This window comes from Apodemus sylvaticus, chromosome 2 (genome assembly GCF_947179515.1).
Source record: "Apodemus sylvaticus chromosome 2, mApoSyl1.1, whole genome shotgun sequence".
NCBI lineage: Eukaryota > Metazoa > Chordata > Mammalia > Rodentia > Muridae > Apodemus > Apodemus sylvaticus.
This window is the reverse complement of record NC_067473.1, coordinates 144,688,258-144,711,871: the sequence shown is the minus strand read 5'-3', so window position 1 is coordinate 144,711,871 and position 23,614 is coordinate 144,688,258. Positions and strand designations below refer to the sequence as shown.

Here is a 23,614-nt window from a genome sequence, read left to right as displayed (position 1 = left end):
CTGCCCCAGAGGCCATCACTATGTCGTCCCCGCAGACACAGAAATGCACATTCTCAGGCCCCATCTCAAAATCCCTGAACCACAGTCTATCATATGGTCCCCAAATATGGCACAGTGTGAGAAACACCATTCCACACCATTTTAATTTTCTTATTTACATCCCAGTCTCTCAGACTCAAACACAGTCAAGCTCCCGTTGTACATTTGACATGTGACTGGCTTCTTTCTGCTTGGGGGTATCTGCACGTTATAAGCTCCTCTTAGGAAGCCAGGTAGCTTGTTTCCCTCCAGAATTTTCTTTGCAACCATTCCAATTACATCTTGCTTTACTTAGGCTCTAGTTTCTGGAAGGAAACTGGGGGGATGAGAAACAGACCCTTTAGTAAGTAAATTCGGAAAAGGAATTCAGTACAGGCCGACCTGATCTTAGAGCTTTATATACTTCATCTCTGTAAGCTTGTAAGCCTTGCGTAGCCTGCCTGGCACCTCTCCTAGGGAAATGTGTGGCCAAAACCTTCCCTGTTTCTGGGTCAGGAAGTGATAGTACACAGATGGAATTTACAATGGGACCAAGCCAGTGGCCCCAAAAGGCCCTTTTCATGGGCTCATTCAATTATAATGAGCGTTCCCCAGGCTCTCAGAAGGACTGCTTCTGGCTGGCCCCTTTTCTTTTTCCTCGACTGCTTTCCCTTTTTCATGGAGGACTGCCCCCTTAAGGTCCACTGGGATTAGTATGAGCCTTGGTTTGGCAGGAGAAATGGAGACGGAAGTACACGGTGGCCTACAAAATTGAATTACGCTGCCTCCCTGGCCCCTTGCCTCAAAGAATAGACCTTTGTGCTCTGAAAGGCAGGGGAGTCCCAGTTTCTCAGGCTTAAAAAAAAGCCCAAACAAAACAAGCTTTCTGCAGCCTTCTGTCTTCCTTAAGACGCCTAGTGGGGAGGAGTGAAGAGGCCGGACAAGGGCGGAATCAAGCGCTCTTTATTAACTTTAGGAACTGTATGCGAGGCAGGCTTTGAAACAAATGTATCTGATGCACCCCTTCAGAAGAACAAAAAGTATCAGTTTGACTTTAAAACCCAGCTTCTAAAAAACTATGGAGAAAATTACTATACATTAAAAAAGAAAAGAAATATCCCCCCCCCCAAAAAACCCACCCCCAAAAACAAAACAAAAACAAAAAAATGCAACAACCAAGTCAACTAACCAACCAACAAAGCAAGCAAGCCAGCTTTTGGCCGTAGCTGGTGACCCACTTTCGTGAAGTATGCGACAGTACAGAACTGCATTACAAAGAGGAGTTTAACCTTGGGAGTCTGTTGAGATGGCATTTTGATAGTAGACACAATTTAAGCCATTCATTTCTGTTTTCCTTTCTCCAACTTTTTTTTTTTTTGATTGTTATTGAATGACAAAACAAAGTTAGAGGCTTAAAAAAAAAAGAACAATTTCTCACTGTTCACCTGTGATTGACACAAGACCAGTATAAGGTGGGGCCTACCGTGGAGCTGGGAGGGACTCAGGAGGGCCCATCAGGCAGCTCATGGTTGCCGGGGGTGGGGGTGCAGAGGCATTCTTCTTCAGTGGCATAACCACTGGTAAGATGCCCATGTTCCTGTAAGCAATCAATCCCTCATCCATACTGCTGTGATTAGGCAAGCCTGATTAATTAAGCACACTGGGTTCTGCCCCACCCCCACATGGAAGCAGAGGAGGGACTGAAGGTTTGGGCTACAGGGAGGAGGAGGGGGGATCCTTGAGAATGACAGGCAAGAGAGGGTGATAGGGGTGAGGGTGATCACACCCATCATGTACATGCGTGAAGATGTCAGAATGAAACCCATTGTTATGTATGGCTCAGAGAGGGGAAGCAGGATGGCTCAGTGGGCAGAGGAGCCCTAAGGCTGACTCCTGAGTGCGAGGCCTGTGTTCCACCTGGTGGAAGGAGAGAACCTATTCCTACGAATGTCCTCTAACCTCACATGTACTTTAGCATGACTTTATTATTATTATTATTATCATCATCATCATTATCATTATCATCATCATCATTATTATTATTTTATAGTATTACAGGTTATTGATAATGGGATTTATCTTTTAGTTTTTTTTAAAAAGGAATCTCATGTTTCTCTCAGAAGCAAAGCATTCTGAAGGGATATACTTTAATTTTTATTTTTAATTTTTTTTTTTTTGAGGCAGGGTTTCTCTGTGTAGCCCTGGCTGTCCTGGAACTCACTCTGTAGACCAGGCTGGCCTCAAACTCAGAAATCTGCCTGCCTCTGCCTCCCAAGTGCTGGGATTAAAGGCATGCGCCACCAGGGCATACACTTTTGTGAATGGAATCCAACCATGGCCACTTCAGAAAATTGACCATTTGTTTATCAATTGAAAGTACACACTGAGGAGCCCCCATTCAGACTTTCTTCTTAGACAGGTAAGCTGCTGCCGATCTGTCTTCTCTGTGCCACAGATCATTTCTTGACAGCCAAGACTGCTTTGTCTGGCTCAGTAAAGTTTGTTAAATGAACAGAAGGAGGTTTGGACACTTGACTAGATGCATGGGTGTCAAAACTTCAGCACAGCAACAGTCCACTTTTCAGAGTGATTTTGGAACACGATGACTCATGATCTTTTAATATAACTTCAGTAAGAAAAATGCCATTGCTGCTGTGATTGAAATAATCTAAAACTCAAGCTTTGTCTGGGGCTGAGGAGATAGCTCAGTGGTTAAGAGCATTGGCTGCTCTTTCAGAGGACCAAGATTCAGTCCCTAGGTCCCAATATAGAAGCTCACAACCATCCGTAAGTCTAGTTCCTGGGGATCCAGCAACTTCTGACCTCTCTGGACATTGCACACATAAGGTGTACAGACATATATGCAGGCACGGCACCCATACACATAAAATAAAGTTCTATCATTTCAAGACTAAGTGGTGGGACCTTTAAGAAGTGATTAGGTAATGAATGCCCGTGAATGGATGAATGTAGGAGTATGCTCCCTCTCTCTCTGAAACATCTTCTGACAAGTTATGACCCAGCGGCTTTTATGGGATGCAACCCTTTATCTTGGCCTTTCCAGCCTACAACCCTGAGGCAAATGAGTTTCTATTGTTTATACATTTCTCAGTCTGTAACATTGTTTCAACAATTTAAAACAGACTAAGGTAAAAATCTCTGCTGAGGATCCTCCAGTACTCACCAACTGTAGGGTTTGGGGTGTTCTGTAAGCCATTCAGCACCCCAAACATTACCTCTCCCCACTCGCATTCTCCTCCCATACTGGCTTCCCTGCGTTTTCTCTGACAGAGTGGGTATCCACTCAACAATGTCCTTAGCAATTATCATCACATTCGCCACCAGACAGTCAGAGGGCTGTGTATAGCTAGCTTCTAAGTCACTGGTTCTCAACCTGTGGGCTCTGACCCTTTGGGGGGTGGGTGTCTAATAATCCTTTTACGGAGCTCATATATCAGCTATCCTGCACATCAGATATTTACATCATGATTTACGACAGAAGCAAAATTACAGTTAATGAAGTAACAACAAAAATAATTGTGTGGCAGGGATCACAGCAACATGAAGAACTGTTAAAGCAGCATTAGGAAGGCTGAGATCCACTGCAAGTCTTTGCTTAAAATACTGGTTTCTCCATGAGGTTTTACCAAGGATTTTCCTGATGGTTTTTAACCCTCTTTCCTTGTGTTCCCCCTTTGCATTTACTCACTTTGAATATGGGTTGTAACTGATGCAATTTTGTTTAGAATGGAACTCCTTGATGGCAGGGAATTTTGCTTGTCTCTTTTACTTCTATACCGTGCTGGTCAGTGCTGTGCCTGGAAGACCGCTTGGCACATAGAAGGAACTACTCAGTTGGTAGAGTGCTTGTCTAGTACACACAGGCTTCGGGTTTGATCCAAGCCCAAACAGACGACAAGTGAATGTGCATACATGCAATCTCAGCACTTTGGAAGTGGAGGTAAGAGGATCAGAATTTCAGTCATATTTAGCTACACAGCTAATTGAAGGCCAGCCTGGGTTACATGAGATCTTGTCTCAAAACAATACAAAGTTGTTAATGAATAAATAAATGAATGGAATTATATATGGTAAACAGGATGGTCAGAGCATGTGGGAACGCGCGCGCGCGCGCGCGCGCGCGCGCGTGTGTGTGTGTGTGTGTGTGTGTGTGTGTGTGTGTGTGTAGGGGGTAGACATCTAACCCAGGTATGAAAAGTAAGTGACCACAAAAGGGTAGAAAGATGTGTGTGTGTGTGTGTGTGTGTGTATAGGGGGTAGACATCTAACCCAGGTATGAAAAGTAAGTGACCACAAAAGGGTAGAAAGATGTTCCAGTCTGGCACATTCCCTGGTCGTAGGCCCCCCAGGGGAGGAGAGCATAAAGTGTCCCTGCACGAAAGAGATAGAACTCATGTGAGGATTTATCTTTTTATTTTGTTTCGTTTGGTTTGGGTTTTCAGGACAGAATTTCTTTCTTTCCTTTCTTCTTTCTTTCTTTCTTTCTTTCTTTCTTTCTTTCTTTCTTTCTTTCTTTCTTTCTTTCTTTCTTTCTTTCTTTCTTTCTTCCTTCCTTCCTTTCTTCCTTCCTTCCTTCCTTCCTTCGTTTCTTTCTTTCTTTCTTTCTTTCTTTCTTTCTTTCTTTCTTTCTTTCTTTCTTTCTTTCTTTCTTCTTCTTTCAAGAGTTAGTCTATTTTATTTAGACTTGGCTAAAGATGTACTCTCACATGCATGAAGATTTTGTAAATATTCCTGATGTTAAAATCACTAGTCTCTGTTCTTTCATAAAATAGAAAAGAAAAATCTTTCCAGTATAAATCCTTCTATATTTTCATTTGTAAAATCCTCATCTAGACAGTAGAGGAAAGCCACAGACAGTGGGTGTGCACAGAGCGTGGGGAACCGCAGGCCTGCAGTCACAGCCAGGGAGCTTCTGGGGGGTCACGGGCACACACTCATCTGTCTTCTCCCCTCAAGGATTTCAAACAGCTCAAGTGGGAAGCTGAGCATGATGACAGGCCTTAGTTTTTGCTATCCAGCCATTTTTTCCCGATCTTTCTCTCTAACGCCATACATTCCAGACGGTTCAATGGATTTGTAATAAACTTCCAAAATGAAGGGAAATGTCTTGCTCATTGTTTGCCTGAAATCTTGGCTCGAGTTCATCTTTTTACATAAAAAATAAGCTCCAAAAACACCTGCAAGCTAAAACTCCTTTAAAGATCTTCCTTACCAAGAGTTCCCTGATCTAAGACATCCTCAGCCCCCTGAGACCTGACTGCCCAGGACAGAGTTCTTATGTGTAGCTCTGGATGTCCTGCAACTCACTTTGAAGTAGACCAGGCTGGCTTTGAACTCACAGAGATCCTCCTGCCTCTGCCTCATCAGTGCTAGGATTGAAGGCATGTGCAACAATGGTTCAGAGGGGACTCATATTGCTATAGACTTGGAGGCCTATAGTTTCCTCACCTACCACTCTGGTGCTTCTAGTTCTCAGGGCAGACATGCTGTAGAAATCAGCATTTTTTTTCTTTTTCTGGGCAGTTATCTCTTTTCTGGGGAGCACTGGAGGTGGCCTGGCCCTATGCCTGGTCTGATAACCAGCCTCCAGGTTCTTTCCCAATGTCTGAGGCTTGGTCTTGGCAAATTTTGTGCTCCTTGGGACTTCAGCTGACCATGACTTAGATGTAATGTCAGAAGGTTTGTTTAACTTTCACCAACAAAGTATATGTGTGCTTTATGCACTGAAGAACAGGAGTAGCAGCTACACACATCCATTATGCCAACCATAGTAGAGTGCCGTGGTTCTCAGCTCACTCCCAACAGAAGAGAGTTGACAGAAACAGCTCAGGCCCCATTTACAGCAGGGTAGGTAAGGGTGATCCGCAGCTTCTCCTGCCTACTAATTCCTCTGCATCCCTCAAATCCCCAAGTATCACTGATATTAGGAAATATTTCAGAGCAGGGGCTGATGAATTGATGGCCTGAAAGCCAAATCCACCCTGTGGTCTGTTCTGAGTTTTTGTTAGTTCATTTTTGCTTTCGTTTTTGAAGCAGGGTCTCCATTTATAGCCTGGATTGGCCTGGACATGGCTTTATAGACTCATACTGGCCTCATACTCACAGAGATCTCCTCCCTGCTGAGTGCTTTAAATTGCAGGTCTGTAAACAGCAAGCCCAATTGTTCTTCTCTTGAGCTATTAGCTGGTTGGCACAGCCTCAGACCTTGGCACCTTGTACCACACCTAAGCAAAGGTAGGCTGTCTCTTTGATTAGCTTTTATGGGATGTCCCTTCACAGAAATGCCAGGAAATAGCTCATAAAGTGCCACTGGCCTTATGGAACTGGAATGTGTGGTAGTCAGCTTTTCATTTTTGTGACAAAATACCTTAGAAAATCAACTTATAATAAAAGGAGGGAATTTATTTTAGCTCATGGTTTCAGGGGTTTTAGTCCTGGTTATTTACCACATTGCCTTGGGCTTTTAGTGAGGGGAACTATCATGGCTGAAGCACATGTTCACCTCACAACAGCCAGGAGGCAAACAAGAGGGGGTGGGGAGAAAGGGTCCAGGTCCCAAATATCTCCCTCAAAGGGATGTTCCCGACGGCCCCTATTAGGTTTGACCTCCTAAACGTTCCACTACATCTTGATAATATCATAGACTAGGGACCAAGCCTTCAACACATGGCCTCTGAGGGATACTTACATCTGCCACTAACCCAATTACTGTGGCCAGTTTCAATACTCAACGTAGGGGTCTCTATGGCCACCAGGACTTGCAAAAAAAAAAAAAAAAAAAAAAAGAAGAAGAAGAAGAAAAAAAAAAGAAAGAAAGAAAGATCCGAATGAGACAAGAAGCAAGTCTGGTTTAGCACAACTCAGTGGCCGGTGCAGGTTCAAACTTCTAGAGTCTAACACCGGACATTTTATTTTAGGCATATTTAAGCACAGCATAATTTTTGGAAAAAAGTATCCCGACGATAATTAACTCAATCTTCTGTGTAAAACAAAGCTTAAGCCATATTCACACTGAAACCCGTTACAAAGTACAAACAACCTCTTTCATAAAGATGGGTTCTAAGGACTCAGAAACAATGCTCAAGATAAGGGTGGAGGGAGTGTGAATGAGACAAACATAAAGGTCTGTGGGAGTCCGGTGTGGCCCTGTAGACCGCACAGCTTTACCCAGGCTGCTGTGAAGTCCGTGTGACTCCTCCCCTAGCAATGGGCTCTATTGACTGAGAAATAATGCTAAACAACGGTAAAGGTGTCGGAGGAGGAACCTGGGATAAGCAGAATAACCTGGGGTTTCGGGTGTGGCCTGGCCCTACAGACAGCTTGGGTCACCAGGCTCTGAACTACTTTCATTCCCAGCCTTCTGGGCAGGAAACAGGTAGGTGCCTCTCCCACCGAGAAGGCAAGCCAGTGTGTTTAACATTCCTGGTTTCTTTACTGTTTGGCTGTGAGCACAGGACTCTGTGCCCTCTATGCTCTGAGACTTTATGCTGAGCAGATCCACTCGTGAAGTTAGAAGTTCAATAACCCCAAACAAACTACTTAATTGAAATAAAGAGAACATGAACAGGAAAAGAGAAATATGAGTGTTAAAAGGAGAAACAGTGAGTGTTCACTAGGTTGGGCATTATAGTTCCTGCTTATTTTTAAAAATAAAATTAAACTCAGTCCTGGCAACTATTTTACTTATCCATCTTCACTGGGGAATAGTCCATTTATTTCAACCTGTTGGCTATGATAAAAGGAAATCTTTCAGTTTGGCACGGCGACTGATTAGCCTAATAATCTTAGAGAAATAATTTGCTTAAATTTTTTTTTTATAATAAAAGGGGCTCTTTTGGGTAGTATTAGTTCCACCTATTTGTTAAAAGAGACTCAGTGAGTAGAGGCTAGCACTCTCTTCTATCTAATGACTGTAGTACTTCAAATTAGCATATGACAAGCATCCAGAAAATAGTTTGCATGAATAAGTAAACGTTAAATTGGAAGTTAACTGTGCCTTGGAGTTTTGATTTCAATTCCTTCTAAATGTAGGTGAATGTCATTGCCCTACTGTCCAGGATTTTCTCTGAAAGCCCAGGCTACTCTGTAGAGCAGTGCTCATTAGGAAGGTGTCCTAGGGATGCCAGTCAAATGGAACAGGATAGGACAGAATTTCCAAGGCTATCTAAAGTAAAGGAGGAGCTGGGTGGTGGTGGTGGTGGTGGTGGTGGTGGCAGTGGTGGCGGCAGCGGCGGCGCATGCCCAGCGCTTGGGAGGCAGAGGCAGGTGGATTTCTGAGTTTGAGGCCAGCCTGGTCTACAGAATGCGTTCCAGGACAGCCAGGGCTACATAGAGAAACCCTGTCTGGAAAAACAAAAAAACCAAACCAAGAATGTGAGGCTGATAGGGTATGGAGTCATGAGGTGATGGGCTATGGGGGAGAGGGGATGGGATATATCCTGCAGAGACTGTTTCAGTACTCACTGTTATATAGGAGCTGCTCCAAAAGTCAGTGGTGTAATACAACGGCACTTTGTCTCTTGTAATTTCCTGATTTGACTAGGAGATTCTATGGGTATGGCCTGGCGATTCTCATGAGGCTGCTGAGTCTGGACACGAGGATGAGCCCCTCTCCTTTTGTGGTTTCTCATCCCTACTGTCTTCTCTATACTTCCTACCCAACAATTGGGTTTCTAAGGGAAGCCTTCAGTGGGGTCAGGTGTCAATGGATAAGCACTTATCCAGGCTGTGTTTGCTTTATGTCCCTTCCATTGACTAAAGTAAAATCGCATGGCCACCCAGAGCCAGGATGGGAGGGGATGATGTTCCAGGATGCAAAGTCCATCGTCAGTGTTCATGCGGAGCCACCAATGGAGGCTTACAAACCCCATTGTAAACACAGGACAGGACACGGGTGGGCAGGACTGATGCATCCCAGGGGATCTGACACCCTCTTCCGGCCTCCACAGTCACTGGGCGTGCAAGTGCTACAGAGACATGCTTGCAGGTAGAACACAATAAAATAAAATAAAATAAAATACCCAAGCAACTCCAGACAGGTTTAAAACTTTTTGAGGTTCTGCCACCCAGAGGGCACATCTGTTTCTTAACAATCCCCAAGTGACTTTGTGCACAAATGCAAGAAGTAGGATGGCGCTGTGTCCCAACTTAGAAACCTCATGGTTGTGATCGTGCAAATTTGTTCAGTCCCACACCGATAGATATTAGGATTGCTTCTAGTGTTTACAATGCTGATGAACTTTTTGCTGTTCCTATTTCAAATATGCCCTTGAAATCTGACGGTCTCTCTTTAGGACCTATGTCAATCTTGCTGAATAGACCATCTGTGTTGGATCCTTTCTGTCTTAGCTGTTTAGGTCACGGATTTACATTTTGTTTTGTACTTCTAACAGGAATCTATTCTCCATTCTCAAAATATTCTGTTCTCAAAATCTTCTTTCAACCCATTCACTAAATCATCTCTTAAAAAAGATTTACTTGTATTATTTTCTGCATATATGTATCTGTGTATAGGTTTGTACATGTGAGTTCAGGTGCCTTCAGAGTTCAGACAAGGGCTTTGGATTCCCCTGGAGCTGGAGTATGGCTGATTGACGGCTGCCTGATGTGGAGACGGCTGCGGATGGAACTTGGATTCTATGCAAGATCAGAAGTGCTCTAAACCTGTAGCCATCTCTTCAACCCTCAACCCGCCTATTAAACATAATCTGCATCTGGTTAAGAAATACCTTCAATCCCTGTGACATAGGATTGCGAGTCAGTCATACTCCCTGACTGGCTCTGTGGTTACCAGGTTACTACTCCCTCCTTAAAGAAATGTTGTGAGCATTTCCAGCCCCTGTGCCCTCTGTCTTGCTTGTGCACTCAGTGGTTAAGCTCTCTCCAGAAGTTTGGAAAGGATGGACTGGGGAAAGGTGAGTAGTGACAGAATCTAGCTGGAACCACGCGTGCTTCTGCCATAAGACATTGATGCTGGGTAGAGCATCACCATGGAAACAGTTGCACTTCCTCCTCACTCTTTGTCATGTACTGCCTCTCCCTTGAAAATAAACCTCTTCAAGGGAGGGGCGCTCCCTGTTGTTTTGAATGGTCCAAGTACCCTGCTGCTGTACCTGGGTGAAGACACTACACAGGGAATATCTGTTGAATGAACAAATGAATGAGCAATTAGCTGAGTAAGAAAAAAAAAAGTAGGTAAGGATCCTTGTACAAGAGACAAGTAATGCTGAAAATGCTCAGTGTAGAGGAAGGAGTGAATGGGGGAAGGGTGGGGGAGCCGGAGTTCAGCAAAAGATGAAATTGGAGAAAACTAGGACACAGATCTCAGTGAGGCTACCTACCAACTGCGTCAGCCTAAAAAGGTCAGGAAGAATCTCAGTACCTAATTCTTCTACACAAAAAGAACAAGAGGTGGAATCAACAAGTATTTGCTAAGTGCTTGCTATGGCCTGGGCTAGGGCTGGGATGTGGCGGCCAGGGAATGGAGTCTTTTGTCACCATGGGGATGCACTACACAGTTCCACTTTAAGGGAGAACTTTGCAAAGAGCTCTCCCTGCCCAGCCTCTTTCCCCCCTCTCTCTTATAGGCCATATGGGCGGAGGCTCTCCTCACCACTCCAGCTCCCTCTCCTCCACAAGTCTTTTGCCCAGGATGTCTCTTGCATATTTAATTCTGTCTTAACACTGTCTTCTAGAAGGCCCAACCTGACAACTCTTTATTCTTTAGAATCTGAATGATGGTGGACAGCACACGAGAATATAAGGTCCTTACTTACAGACCTGTAAGGACACAATGAGGTTACGTGGTGAAGGACTGTTGTGGAACTCTGTCCTCAAACATGTCTGTCTTTGTCCTCAGAGCAGCTCCAACTACTGTTGCAACTACTGCCTTAGAGAAGGAGCGGGTGGGGCAGGTCATTGGCCCTCTCCTGAGATTTCAGCCTCTCCCATGCCTCCTCTCTGCCACCTGTGTGTAATCCTGTCCCAGCTGCCCATGGGCTTAGGAGGCACTAGAACAGCGGAAATTCCGCATATCATATTTACATTATGATTCACAACAGTAACAAAATTGCAGTTATGAGGTAGCAACAAAGTAAGTTAATGCTTAAGGTCATCACAATATGAGGAACTATATTAAAGGGTTTTAATTAGGAAGGTTGAAAACCTCTGCTCTAGAGAATATAGAACGTGTAAGGCAGGGGTGGAGATGGAGAGATGACTCCGTCTATACAGATATGGGGAAATCCATGTGGGAACCAAAGCAGACCTGGGGAGAATTGTACTTTGGTCAGCAGTGTTTTGGCCTGATTTGCTTTCTATTGCTGTGGTAAACATTAGGACCCGAGGCAACTTGAGGAAGAAAGAGTTTATTCGGCTTATATGTTCTGATTATAATCCACCACAGAGGAAAGCCAGGGTAGCAGCAGAAGCCAAAGCCTGGAGCAGGAACTGAGGCAGAGGCAATGGAGGAGCGCTACTCACTGGCTTGTCCGGCCTGCTTTGTTATGCAACCCAGGACCTCCTGGCCATGGACGGCACCAACCACAGGTCTGGACCTTCTCTCGTCAATCATCTGTCAAGATGGAGGCAATGTGACAGAGGCAATTCCTCAGTTGACATTCTCCCTTCCCAGAAGACTCAAGCTTATGTCCGTTGACAAAACAGAAACAAAAACAAAACTCCTAACCAGCACATACCCTATTTGGGGTGGGCAGTCATTTGGTCATGTCTCCATAGGAAAAGTTCATGGAACCAGGGCTTAGCAGCAGGCTAGCACGGGGTAAGGGCTCAGTGAAGGGTAACTGTGGCCGCTGTCAGCGTTTCTGTCTTAACTGGCCTTGTGCCAGGGGAGCTGGTGAAGAGACGCATCCGTGAGGCATTAGTGCCATTAGTTTGTTTAGGCTGGAGGCTACCTGAATCTCCACATCCTTAGATGTCCGTTGAGGAACTAGGGAGCTAATCTGTGTGGGTACTGGGAGCAAGAGGAAGGTCTGGGGAAAGAAAGGGAGAGATGAATTAGAGACGTCTTCTGAATAAATCTGCTTAGCAGCCATTGCTGTGCTCCTTGTTGGGCGCTGGTTATCAGGCGATCAGGACACAGGTGCTGTTGAGCTGAGCTGTCAAAAGGGAAGATGGGGCAGATAGTCTGAGAGCAGAGCTCTCAGGAGGGCTGCAGATGCTTGCAAAGTATCCGCCTGGGCATCGCCATTTTGACAGTTCTTTCTGTACCTCAAGTCAGCTCTTCTGCTTCTAGATGCGCCCATATTGTATGTCCATCTTAGAGTGCTTAGTCATACCTCTGTTTCCTGACAAGTGGATAATTTCCTAAGCACTAAGACTCCCCAGTACGTTAGTCAGGTGCGCCTCTAAATAGCACAATGCTCAGAAGCCGACACCTTGTACAGTCAGCTTTCCAGAGCGGCAACGGACACCTGAGACTATGTCAAAAGGAGAGGTGTATTTTAGCTCACAGTTTGGAAATCTCAGTCTGGGAATGGTTGGGCCCCTTGCTTCTGAACCTGTGGTGAGGCACATCATGTGGCAAACACAGTGTGGAACACAGCCCTTCACCTCAGGTGCAGATACATGAAGACATCAGAGTCCCATAATTCCCTCAGGCCTTGTGTCCCCCTATTACCGAAAGCTTCCCCCCTAGGGCTCCATATCTTAAAGTTCTACCTCCTCCTAGCCATACCTAGCAACAAGGTGGTCCAGGAACCAACCTTTTAACACATGGGCCTTTGAAAGACTTTTAAGATTCAAACTGCAGCACATTTACAGTTTCCTGACTGGGAGAACAACCACTCTCTTCTGCAGCGGTCATACGGCTTTAATTAAGTGCATGTTTATCAAGTGTAATTCACATTACACGTTAGTGTGGACTTTTCAAGTTGGCAGAGTCTTAGGTGACGACACAAACAGTGATGTAGTCTTCCCGTTCCTTCCCTACTCATGTGGTTACTTGGGGGAGGGGCTAAGTGAAGTCATAAGAATAAATCATTCTCAACAAGGTTAATCATGTAATCATTATTCAGACCGCATTTGGTAAACGATATGTATCATTTGAGTTATTCAAGATGAGTGAGTTCTCAAGATCTGTATAACATCATGCCTGGAGTTAGTGCCACCCTGCCTGCACATACCACCATCCTAAGAAGAAAGTCTTATGTTGTGTGCTTACAATTAAAAACAAGTAGCGGGGCAGTGATGACTCATGTCTTTAAATCCAGCACATAGGAAGCAGAGGCAGAGGATCTGTATGAGTTCGAGGTCAGCCTGGTCTACAGAGTGAATTCCAGGACAGCCAGAAGCCCCGTCTTGAAAAACTAAAACGAACAAACAAACAAACAGCTAGGAATAATGGTGCATGACTTTAATCCCAGCACTCCGGAGGCTGAGGCTGGAGGACCTTTTGTGAGTTTGAGGACAGCCTGACCTTTATAGCCAGCCAGAGGTATAAAGTGGACCCCTGCCTCAGAACAACAACAGTAACAACAACAAAAACATCCATCCAAACCCTAAGTAAAGAAAAGTTAAGGAAAAAAAAATAGAGGCAGGGTCTTAACAGCATTTCCAGAACAAAAGATCACCACTCTAAGATTTATTCTTTGTATTCTTCACAACACTTTACCATTTTGAAAGAGCGTGGTAAGAGAATGTGTGGGGGTAAGGGGGTTAACAATTGCAGGAATTATTACATTGCCAGTTTCCAACGTCTTTTTACTGTTTTAAGTTCTGAAATTCAGGGAATGGAAGTGTCTTCCTTGGGTTACAATGATCCGTCAGAGCAGCCAGTAGGAATATTCTCAGAATGCCTCACCAGGTGGCGCTCTTTTACCGGGATAGGTTCTGACCAACGCCCTCTTCTCGCTTCCCAGCATGCAGTGGCCTCTCCCCACCAGGACAACCCAGCATTTTAGAGCTAGCTAAATGTGTCTAAGCCTTGTTTCAGACAGGGAGAAATAGAATTTTGAGAGAGTATGTCTCTGGGCTCAAAGGTCCCACGTCACCAGGCGGAGTCCCGTTTTATTCAGTTCTGAACCTCATCCGCTTCCCACTGTGTTACTTCTCTTCCAGCTCTCTGCAGACTCTTCTAGATCTTGCCTTTCAGACTTCGCCTCACACTGGACCCCGGTGGGCAGAGCTAGTGCTTCCCTGCTAGGCATTTATCAGTTTCTGCTCTTACGGGTGGAGAAGGTGTTTGTGGACAGGAAAGGGAACAGGCTCTTGGCATTTCTTCCCCTTCCGGAGGCATTCAGGGGCAGTGTATGTGCAGCTAGGGGAAGGACCTGGAGCCAAAGCGTCTTTGTCACAACCCTTCCTCTTTTCACAGCAGGATAAAGGGCTGTGAGTAAACTTGTGTCTCATTATTCCCTCCATAAAGTTGGGGCAATAAAGTATCCCATGGGAGCTGCCCGCTGCAGGTGAAGCACTCACGGCGGTGGAGGCTTATGGGATGAGAATGTGGTTGGTTCACCAGCACCCTCCCCGGACAGAGAAACTTCCCGGAGGGTTCTGGGCTGCCCATACTGGCCCTCGCCTGTGTATTCCTGCCACAGCATCCCTTTATGACACTTGTCACACATTTCAGTGATGCTGTGTGATGCGGTGTGTTAAACCCAGGCTCTCATTCTCTCCAGGGACCTGCAGCCCGACCCAGGGAAGTAGGCACTTAGCATGTTCCTATCACATGGAGGAGGCTCAGAGATGACAAAGTCTTCTCTGCAGGTCACTGCCCAGTGACAGGAGGGTGCCTCACAGTCAGGCCTGTCTGACTAAGCTGTAAGAGCAAGCTGTTGACTTCTGCATTCTACTGCCTCCTTTCGAAACTGGCAAAAACAGTGAGCTCGGACCCCTCAACAGCGTGGGCATTACCTGTGCTCAGGGTAGCCTGCAGGGTCCAGTCCTCCCAGAGCCACCCATCTGTAGGGTGATGGTTCTTATCCCTTTAAAAAAGATCTATCTCTTATTTTCACTGTAGCACTGGATGGGCTGAAACTCTCTATTTAGACCAGGCTGGTCTTGAACTCACAGAAATCCATTTGCTTCGTCTTAGTGCTAGGGTTAAAGGCATGTACTACCACACCTGGCTTGATTTACTATGTGCTTGTATCTGTGTGAATACATGCCACTTGTATTGGGGTGCTTGAGGAAGGCAGAGAGGGTGTTGAATCCCCTGGGAGCTGGAGTTTTGTGTTTAGGGAGCCTGGGGAGGGTGTTGTTAAGCAAACTTTGAGCCTCTGGAAGAGCAGCGAGTGCTCTTAAGCACTGAGCAGTTTCTTACTGCTCTTAACCTGGGGGACAAGGAGGTAGATGTCATTCATGCTTTTCTGCTCCCCGCAAGGTCCCTTGAGTGACAAATACAAGGACTCTTAGATTATATTTAGCCCTACAACCTTCAAGGGGCACCTTCCACCATCTTGCTTTTTTGTGCAGCCTCAGGCTAGTTCTTTGGGCAGCCGGGCAGCCTGCATCTCAGGCACGTGAGGTCCATCGAGCCATCCAAGAAGTAACACAAGCACTCTGTGACTCAGACCAGACTCTCTGGGATTTTTCCTTTCTGGGCATGTGACAGTCTGTGCAATATCAACAGCTTTTAGCAAGGAAAGAAACAGACACCACACGACTGTCACTAAATCATAGATGCCAGGCAGGCCCAGAAGGACCATGCATAGAAAATGGATAGTGGGTCCTGTTGAGGGAAGGGTAGGCAGAAGGAAGGTGACAATATGCATATATGCATCCAACTGTTTCTCATTCTCTTCTTGTCCATCTGTCTGTCTGTCTGTCTGTGTCTGTGTGTCTCTTGCATGTGATGATCTTCTAAACAAAAATTCTCAATCTCATCTATGTCAAGGTAATGGCTTGTTGCAAGGAGCTGTGCTGTGCATTGTCTGGTGTATCATCTTTGCCTGCTACCCACCAGGTAGTATAACCTTCCCTGAGGAATACAACAGCCAAATGCCTCTAGATGTTTTGGATGAGGCAGGGGATAGAATTGCTTCCTCACCGCTCTCTTATTGAGAATCACTGTTGTAAAAGCATTTCATTCCCTTCCTGAAATATGTATTAAAAGTTTTCTGAGTGCTAGAGAGATGGCTGACAGTTGGCGGCGTATCCTGCTCTTGCAGAGGGCTCCAGTCTGCTTGCCAGCACTCCTACTGGGCAGCTCACACCTGCCTGGAACTCTAGCTCCAGGGGATTGAACAATCTCTTCTGGATTCCACAGTTACCTGCCTCCATGCGTGCACATACTTACTCACAAATGCACACAATTAAAATAAACCTTGTGTGCCTTGGTGTCCTAGTTAGGGTTTCTATTGCTGCCATGCTGGTATGATACTAGCCCCTTCTTAGGCACTGCTGATTCCTCTGCTCCAGCTAACTGGCACCAACTGTCCCAGTTAAGCCAAAGTCTCACCTTAGTGGTTCTGGGTCTCTTGTTAATCAAAGCTGATTCTTTGGCCACAGCTGACTAGAACCGCAGATTCTAAATTCCGAATATCAAATGACCCCGAAAGAGTCTGCGTCCCTCTGAAACTTCACAAGCCAGGCTTCTGTCCCCTGCATTGCTCTAAGGCTCAGATTCCAAGTTCTCACAGCAGCTTGCCAACCTTTGAATACTCAATGGATTTCCTAGCTCAAATTTACAATATCCTTCCACAGTCCTTCCCCAAACAGGAAGGTCGGGTCTGTCATAGCAATACCCTGCTTCCTGGTACCAATTTCTTTGTTAGGGTTCCTTTTGCTGTGATAAAACACCATCACCAAGCAATTTGGAGAGGAAAGAGTTTATTTTGTTTACACTTCCATATTACAATTCTTATCTTAAGAAAGTCAGGGTAGGAACTCAAACAGGAGGAACCAGGAGGCAGGAACGGATGCAGACGCCATGAAGCAGCGCTGCTTACCGGCCCCCTCTTCATGGCCTGCTCAGCGTGCCTTCCTACAGCATCCCAGCCCAGTCCAGGAGTGACCCCATCGACAAGGGCTCACCCTCCCATATTAGTCACTGAAGAATGTTTAGAGGCTTGTCTACCGCCCAGTCTTATGGAGGCATTCCCACAGTGGAGGTTCCCTCCTCTCTGATGACTCAAGCTTGGGTCAAGCCGACATAACTTAAGCCAGCACAGACGCTTTGCTGGCTTGTGAGTCGGGTATTCGCTCATTCTTCAAGAACTCAGAATTCAGCTAGGGAGGCAGGGGTCAACAAAGGCAAAAGCTAGGTGCTCAGAAAAATCACAGGGACACATACTCCAATGGCTGGAGAGATCCAAAAAGCTTCCCCAGGAGGGCACATGGCGGACCTGGTGAGTGAAGGGCACTCCCGGCAGAAGGATACATACCAGGAAAGTGTGGAGCATGACGTATTAGGGGCAAATGTATTTTAGAATGGCTGCCCCCGCAGAGCGTGTACTAGGAATGACTAGGAGGTCAGCAGGGCAAGGCAGTGATGGGGTGAGGATGGCTAATGCTCACTAAACAGGTTATATTTGTCAGGTTCTGCCTCATTCACTGCAGATTAGAAACAAACACACTAGGTGGTGAGGTATTGTGTCCAGGGCACATAGTGTATGCTGATTTTTTTTTTTTTATTTTTTTTCAAGACAGGGTTTCTCTGTGTAGCCCTGGCTGTCCTGAAACTTACTCTGTAGACCAGGCTGGTCTTGAACTCAGAAATCTGCCTGCCTCGGCCTCCCAGAGTGCTGGGATTACAGGTGTGCGCCACCACTTCCCGGCGCATGCTGATTTCTTGTATGCCTCACTGAGAAACTCGGTCAAAGAGCCAAGGGCGTGGCCTTCCATATGGAGGCACGCACACTTACTGGGTGGAACAGCATCACTGCGTCTACCCCTCCATTCTGTGGAGTGTCCGGAGCTCAGCTGCGCGGGGCCTTTCTTGGTTTAGCTTGTAGTCTCAAGGCAGCAATGGCATGGTTGGGGTAGGATGTCTGGTGCCCGGACGAGACTCTGTCCATCATTCCGGATCTGCCCCTGTAACCACGTGCTCGGCCTGTTCTTCCTGGTGGCTTACTAGCTGCCAGGTCTTCCTGATGCCTGGACTCTCAAGTCCCCAGCCCTCATCTCCCGTGTATTGTGCTGGTCAAAGTGCTCATGGGCAGATGCGTGGAGAGGGGAATTAGGTTGGACTCTGATGGAGGGAGCGGCAGGTGCACGCTGGGAGAGCAGAATGGTTTGAGGGCATCTTTGGGTACTAGCTAGCACAGTTAAAACTTTTATTTCAGGAGGCCGTGGCAGCTTCCTGGAAGATGGATTGAAGCGGATGATCGGAGACATTGTTCTCGTTCAGTTTCTGTTGCTGTGATAGAACACTGACCAAAAGCAACTTGGTGACACAGGGCTTGATGTGACTGACAGTTCAAAGTCCATCATTAAGAGAAGCCAGGGCAAAAAGTCAGGGCAGGAACCCAGAGGCAGGAGCTGAAGCAGAGGCCATGGAGGAACACTACTAATTGGCTTGCTTCCCCTGGCTTGCTTTTTTATACAACTCAGGACCACCTACTCAGCAGTGGCATTGCCCAAGGTAGGCTGAGCCTCCCCAACATCCATCAATAGCAAGACAAAGCCCTACAGGCATGCCCACAGGCAAAGGGAGGCAATGCTCAGTTAGCTTTCCTTCTTCCCAGGTGTGACAACCAAACTTAGCAGTAGAAACCATGGAGAGTAATTATGAACCACTGTAATAAACTTGGATAATTTCAGTTGAGTTGGTCACAAACTCTCCTTTGGTTCTGTTATTATATGAAGACCAATGTAACTGGAGTTTAACATGAAGACAACACACGCACCAGCTTACATTTAAGGAGCACAGACTATGTGACAAATACTGCAAAAATTCACTCTAATGAGAGCCGGCAGAATGTGATACATGCCCATAATTCTAGCACTTAGGAGGTAAAACAGCAAGAGGGTCATGAGTTCAAGGTTAGCCTGAGCATCTGTCAAAGCTCTCAAATAAAGCAAAGCAAAGCAGGTGGGAAATCTGGGGCTGGAGAGATGGTACGGAGTCCTTAGTACTCTTGTAGAGGATGTGAATTCAGTTTTCAGAATCCATATGCCAGCCTACAACCATCTGTAACTCCAGTTCCAGGGGTTCTTGCATCCTCTTTGGGCCTCTGTAGGCACTGCATGGATGTGGTGCCCAGATATGCATGCTGGCAAAACAGATTATGTATATAACTTTGGCTAATTTTGGTTGTCAACAACAAAACTTTTTAAATATGTGTGTGTATGTGTATACATAAATTATATATCATTTTATATTTTATCATCTATATCATCTATATCTTTAAAAGAAAGAATAGGAAAGTTAAGCTGAATACTCATCCTATCTGAATTAGAAACCTGCATTCTCTTTTCAAATACTTTAATTTATGATGATGATGATGTGATGATGGTGATGGTGGTGGTGATGGTGATGTGTGTGTGTGTGTGTGTGTGTGTGTGTGTGTGTCAGGGTGGGCATGAGTATGCATACCACATATGTAGAGGTTAGGAGACAATTCCCAGGAGTTGAGTCTCTCTTCTTTTTTTTTTTTAAAGATTTATTTATTTATTATTATATAAGTATACTGTAGCTGTCTTCAGACACCCCAGAAGAGGGTGTCAGATCTCATTACAGATGGTTGTAATCCAGCATGTGGTTGCTGGGATTTGAACTCAGGAACTTCAGAAGAGCAGTCAGTGCTCTTAATCACTGAGCCATCTCTCTAGCCCTGAGTCTCTCTTCTCATCACGGGTCCCAGTGACTGAACTCAGGTCAGGCTTGTGTGACAAGTGCTTTCGTTAGCTGGGCTTTCTCTCCAGTCCCCAAGCTGTACCCTCAACTGTTTGCTCCCACATGGTCCCTGGAAACCCGGTGAGGAATGAGTGTATGCCAGTTCCACAAAAAGGGCCCTAGTCAGATAAAGTTCATCAGACCTGAAAGTTCTAAACCACAGTCATCAGAGTGTCCAGTCATGCATACCAAAGAAAGTACTAACGACGCTGTTGCTTAGCGAGTCAGTTTGGGAACCATCTCTTAGCTTGCTGATAGCTGAGATAAAACTATGTTTTAATACTTATCTCCCACCTCTTCTTGCAAATCACAATTTTTAGTCAAATGGATATCTATTGAATACTATACTTTGATATTTAATCACAATTGCATTATATTATTGAATATTGTGTAATGATTTTCTGATTAAAATCTATAAAGTGTGCTGGAATTATGTCTCCTTCATTGTATAACTTTGTGTTCCTTGGAGTTAATAAGGTCTTCTCATTTTCTGCAGTTTCATGAGTCTGTCCTTTTCTTTCCTATTAGAACTTCCATGGGCCTACCAGTAGGTTGTTTTGTTTTATATCTATATCTATATCTTTAAAAGATATATCTATATATATATAGATGCCCACCCTGACACACACACACACACACACACACACACACACACACATCACCATCACCACCACCATCACCACCATCACATCATCATCATCATGAATTAAAGTATTTGAAAAGAGAATGCAGGTTTCTAATTCAGATAGGATGAGTATTCAGCTTAACTTTCCTATTCTTTCTTTTAAAGATTTTATATATATATATATACATATATACATACATATATATATATACATATATACATATATATATAAATATATATATATATATAAATATATCAGCATAACCTACTGAGTTCATTTGGTGGTGCTCATATGTATGTGTTTCTAGGACTGAGCACTTGGTATTGAATAGCCAATTAGAAGACTCATCCGGGGCTCGCTCTCTCTCTCTCTCTCTCTCTCTCTCTCTCTCTCTCTCTCTAGTCATTACTTGACTGTAGCTCTTTATCTCTGTGTGGAGCCTTTTTTGATGTAATGTCCCCCATCCACATTGCTATGTCAACGAGTGTTGTCATTGTTCAGGTCTGTTTTGTTTTGTTTTGTGACAGGGTTTCTCTGTATAGCCCTGGCTGTCCTGGAGCTTCATCTGTAGACAAAGCTGGCCTTGAATTCAAAGATTCACCTGCCTTTGCTTCCCAATTGCTGAGATCAAAGGCATGCACTCCAGCCGGATAGATCTTGGTTAGACAGCCACATTGATGTGATTTCATGGATGCAGCTCCCCTGTCATCTGTAGAAGACATGAGCTCCTAGCAGGTGTGCTTGTCCTCTGTCTCTCACACTCTTTTCGTCTCCTCTGTTGAGATGGTCCCTAAGCTGTAGATGTAGAAGTTGTGCTGTAGTTGTATCGACTGGGTTTGGGCACCTCGTGGTCAGTCGTTGTTCTTTGCCCGTTCGTGGCTTTCTGTGATGATCTCTGCCACTAAAAGAAGCTTTGTGAACAGGGAGAGAGAGCCGCACTCATCTATGGGTATAAGGATATGTCAATAATCCTTCATGCAGTCGTACAGCATGTGTTCTCACCCTCCTTCTGTGAAGTCTCTTCCCTCCAACATACACTGAGATCTTTCTCTAGACCTTTCAGCCAACTGTAATTTGGGGAGTTGCTTTTGCTTTAGCCCTTATGTTGGGCCCTGTGGTCTACATGCTTCCCAGCCTGTCCTAGAAAGGTACAAGGGAGAAACATTTTCTGAAGTTTCTATCCCATGTGGATTCTTCAGTTCAGCTGCATAAAAATCTATTTAAACTATGTTTCCTTGAAGGTATTGTCCCAGTGTGGTCCTGGTTTCCAGGATCATATTCTAGGAGCCCAATACAGTTCTTAATTTCATTCAATTGTATCAGATGTATCTTTCTGGATACTTCCAGCCTCTTCTCGATACCCTTGGCTTGTTGAAATTGTCATTGATAGTACTTTCAACCAGACCCTTGTGCTCTAACTTTCTAACGTTACTTCTTTGGTGTTACCCCCTCTTTTTCCTGAATGAACTGAATTCATCCCCGACTTCTTTATCTATATTTATATAGATATTTATTTATATTATACCTACCCTTCCCACCAGTATGCCTTTTGATTACTTCCAAGCAGTCAATTAACTTTTAAGTTCCCAAGAGCTCTTTTTCATAGATCTTTGTTTGTTTTGTTTTTTAAAGTTGATTGTTGCAATGTGTAAATTCTGTAGGGGTAGCAATCATAATTTTCATTAGTGGCCTTTCCTATTCGTATCTGGTTCAGTAGAAGGGGGCACTGTTCTTTTGGAAGACACCTTGCAGTCCGGATCCTTTGTTTCGTTTTTGTACATGAGGCCATGAATCCGTGTGGAATGGGCTCCAGTATCTCAGGCTCCTTCCCGTTGGTCCTCACACAGTGGGCTTCTCTGGGTGGCGAGGGCTGGCGTTCCAGCTGAACCCAGGCGCCCTTCTCCTTCTCTTTGGCCTCCTTTTCCTTCTGATCGTCCTCCTTCACCTGCTACAGGAAGCCGTCTCTGCTCTTTGAGTGCTTGATGTGCTCAGTCCGCACACTGATCCTCTTGGCCAGAATCTGTCCTTAACTTGCTTGTTCGCAGTGATGCCCACGGCATGCTGGGTGACACTGTAGACTCTTCCAGTTTTGCCGTGGTAACGCTTATGGGGCATTCCTTTTTGAACGGTGCCCATTCCCTTGATGTCTACACTATCACCCTTCTTGTAGATTCTCATGTATGTGGCCAAAGGAACAGCTCCATGTTTCCTAAAAGGCCTGGAGAACATATACCGGGTGCTCCTCTTTCCCTTTGTGTTCGTCATTTTGGTGAGTTACCGGAAAATGGCTGCCACTGACGACTTGGGCTCTCTTCTAATGAAGCCCCCCCCCCCCTTTTTTTTTAATATACCTGGAGACCTTACATTATCACTTCATGTTTTTGGCATAAAACCTGGTTGGGAGCCATATTGGTTACTTCTTATTTCTCTGACAAAGTACCCGTCAAAAGCAGATTAAGGAAGGCGGGAAGGGTTTGCCTCGGTTTACAATTCCAACATATAGTCTGTCATGGCAGCAGGCCATGTTTAAGGGACTTGGTCACACTCGAAGTCAGGACAAGAAGGGATGCAGTCACCAGCAATCTGTCAACTTCCTCCTTCCATGCCGTCCTGCCTCCCTAGCACAGGAATGGTATCACCCTCACTGAAGGTGGATTCTCCCACCACGACTAACCCAGTTTACAAACTCCCTCATAGACATGCCCAGAGATGTGTCTCCAAGGTGATTCTCAATCCTCTGAAGTTGATAATCAATCAAGTCACCAAAGAAGGCCCAGGTGCACAGATAGGGCTTATGACATGGGGCTCTTTGCTGTTGCGTTTGTGGTAGGCAATCTTGTTGGTTTATTCTATATTTGTGATATATATATATATATATATATATATATATATATATCACTACATAGATCGACCAAGAGGATGTAAAACGAAATGAACCATACACAGAAGGGCTGAGTATGTATTCAGTGTGGTTTCGTTTACATGAGACATCAACCGCAGCAGTACACTGAGACTGAAAGTTCATAAGAATAGTTCATATGGACCGGGGGCGGGGCGGGGGCGGGGCTGGGCGGGGCGGGGGCGGGGGGTGCCGAGAGGAGGAAGGAGCAGGCCGCAGCTAGCGCTTCACAAGCACAGATTTTCGTTTGGG

General features: G+C 45.2%; 2 pseudogenes; both read right to left on the bottom strand.

The window, feature by feature from the left end:
- Nucleotides 1-5,039: 5,039 nt before the first annotated feature.
- On the bottom strand, nucleotides 5,040-5,275 carry LOC127677581 (protein CEBPZOS-like; annotated as a pseudogene).
- A 16,039-nt stretch (nucleotides 5,276-21,314) lies between these two features.
- Nucleotides 21,315-22,728, bottom strand: LOC127678076 (60S ribosomal protein L21-like; annotated as a pseudogene).
- Nucleotides 22,729-23,614: the final 886 nt, after the last annotated feature.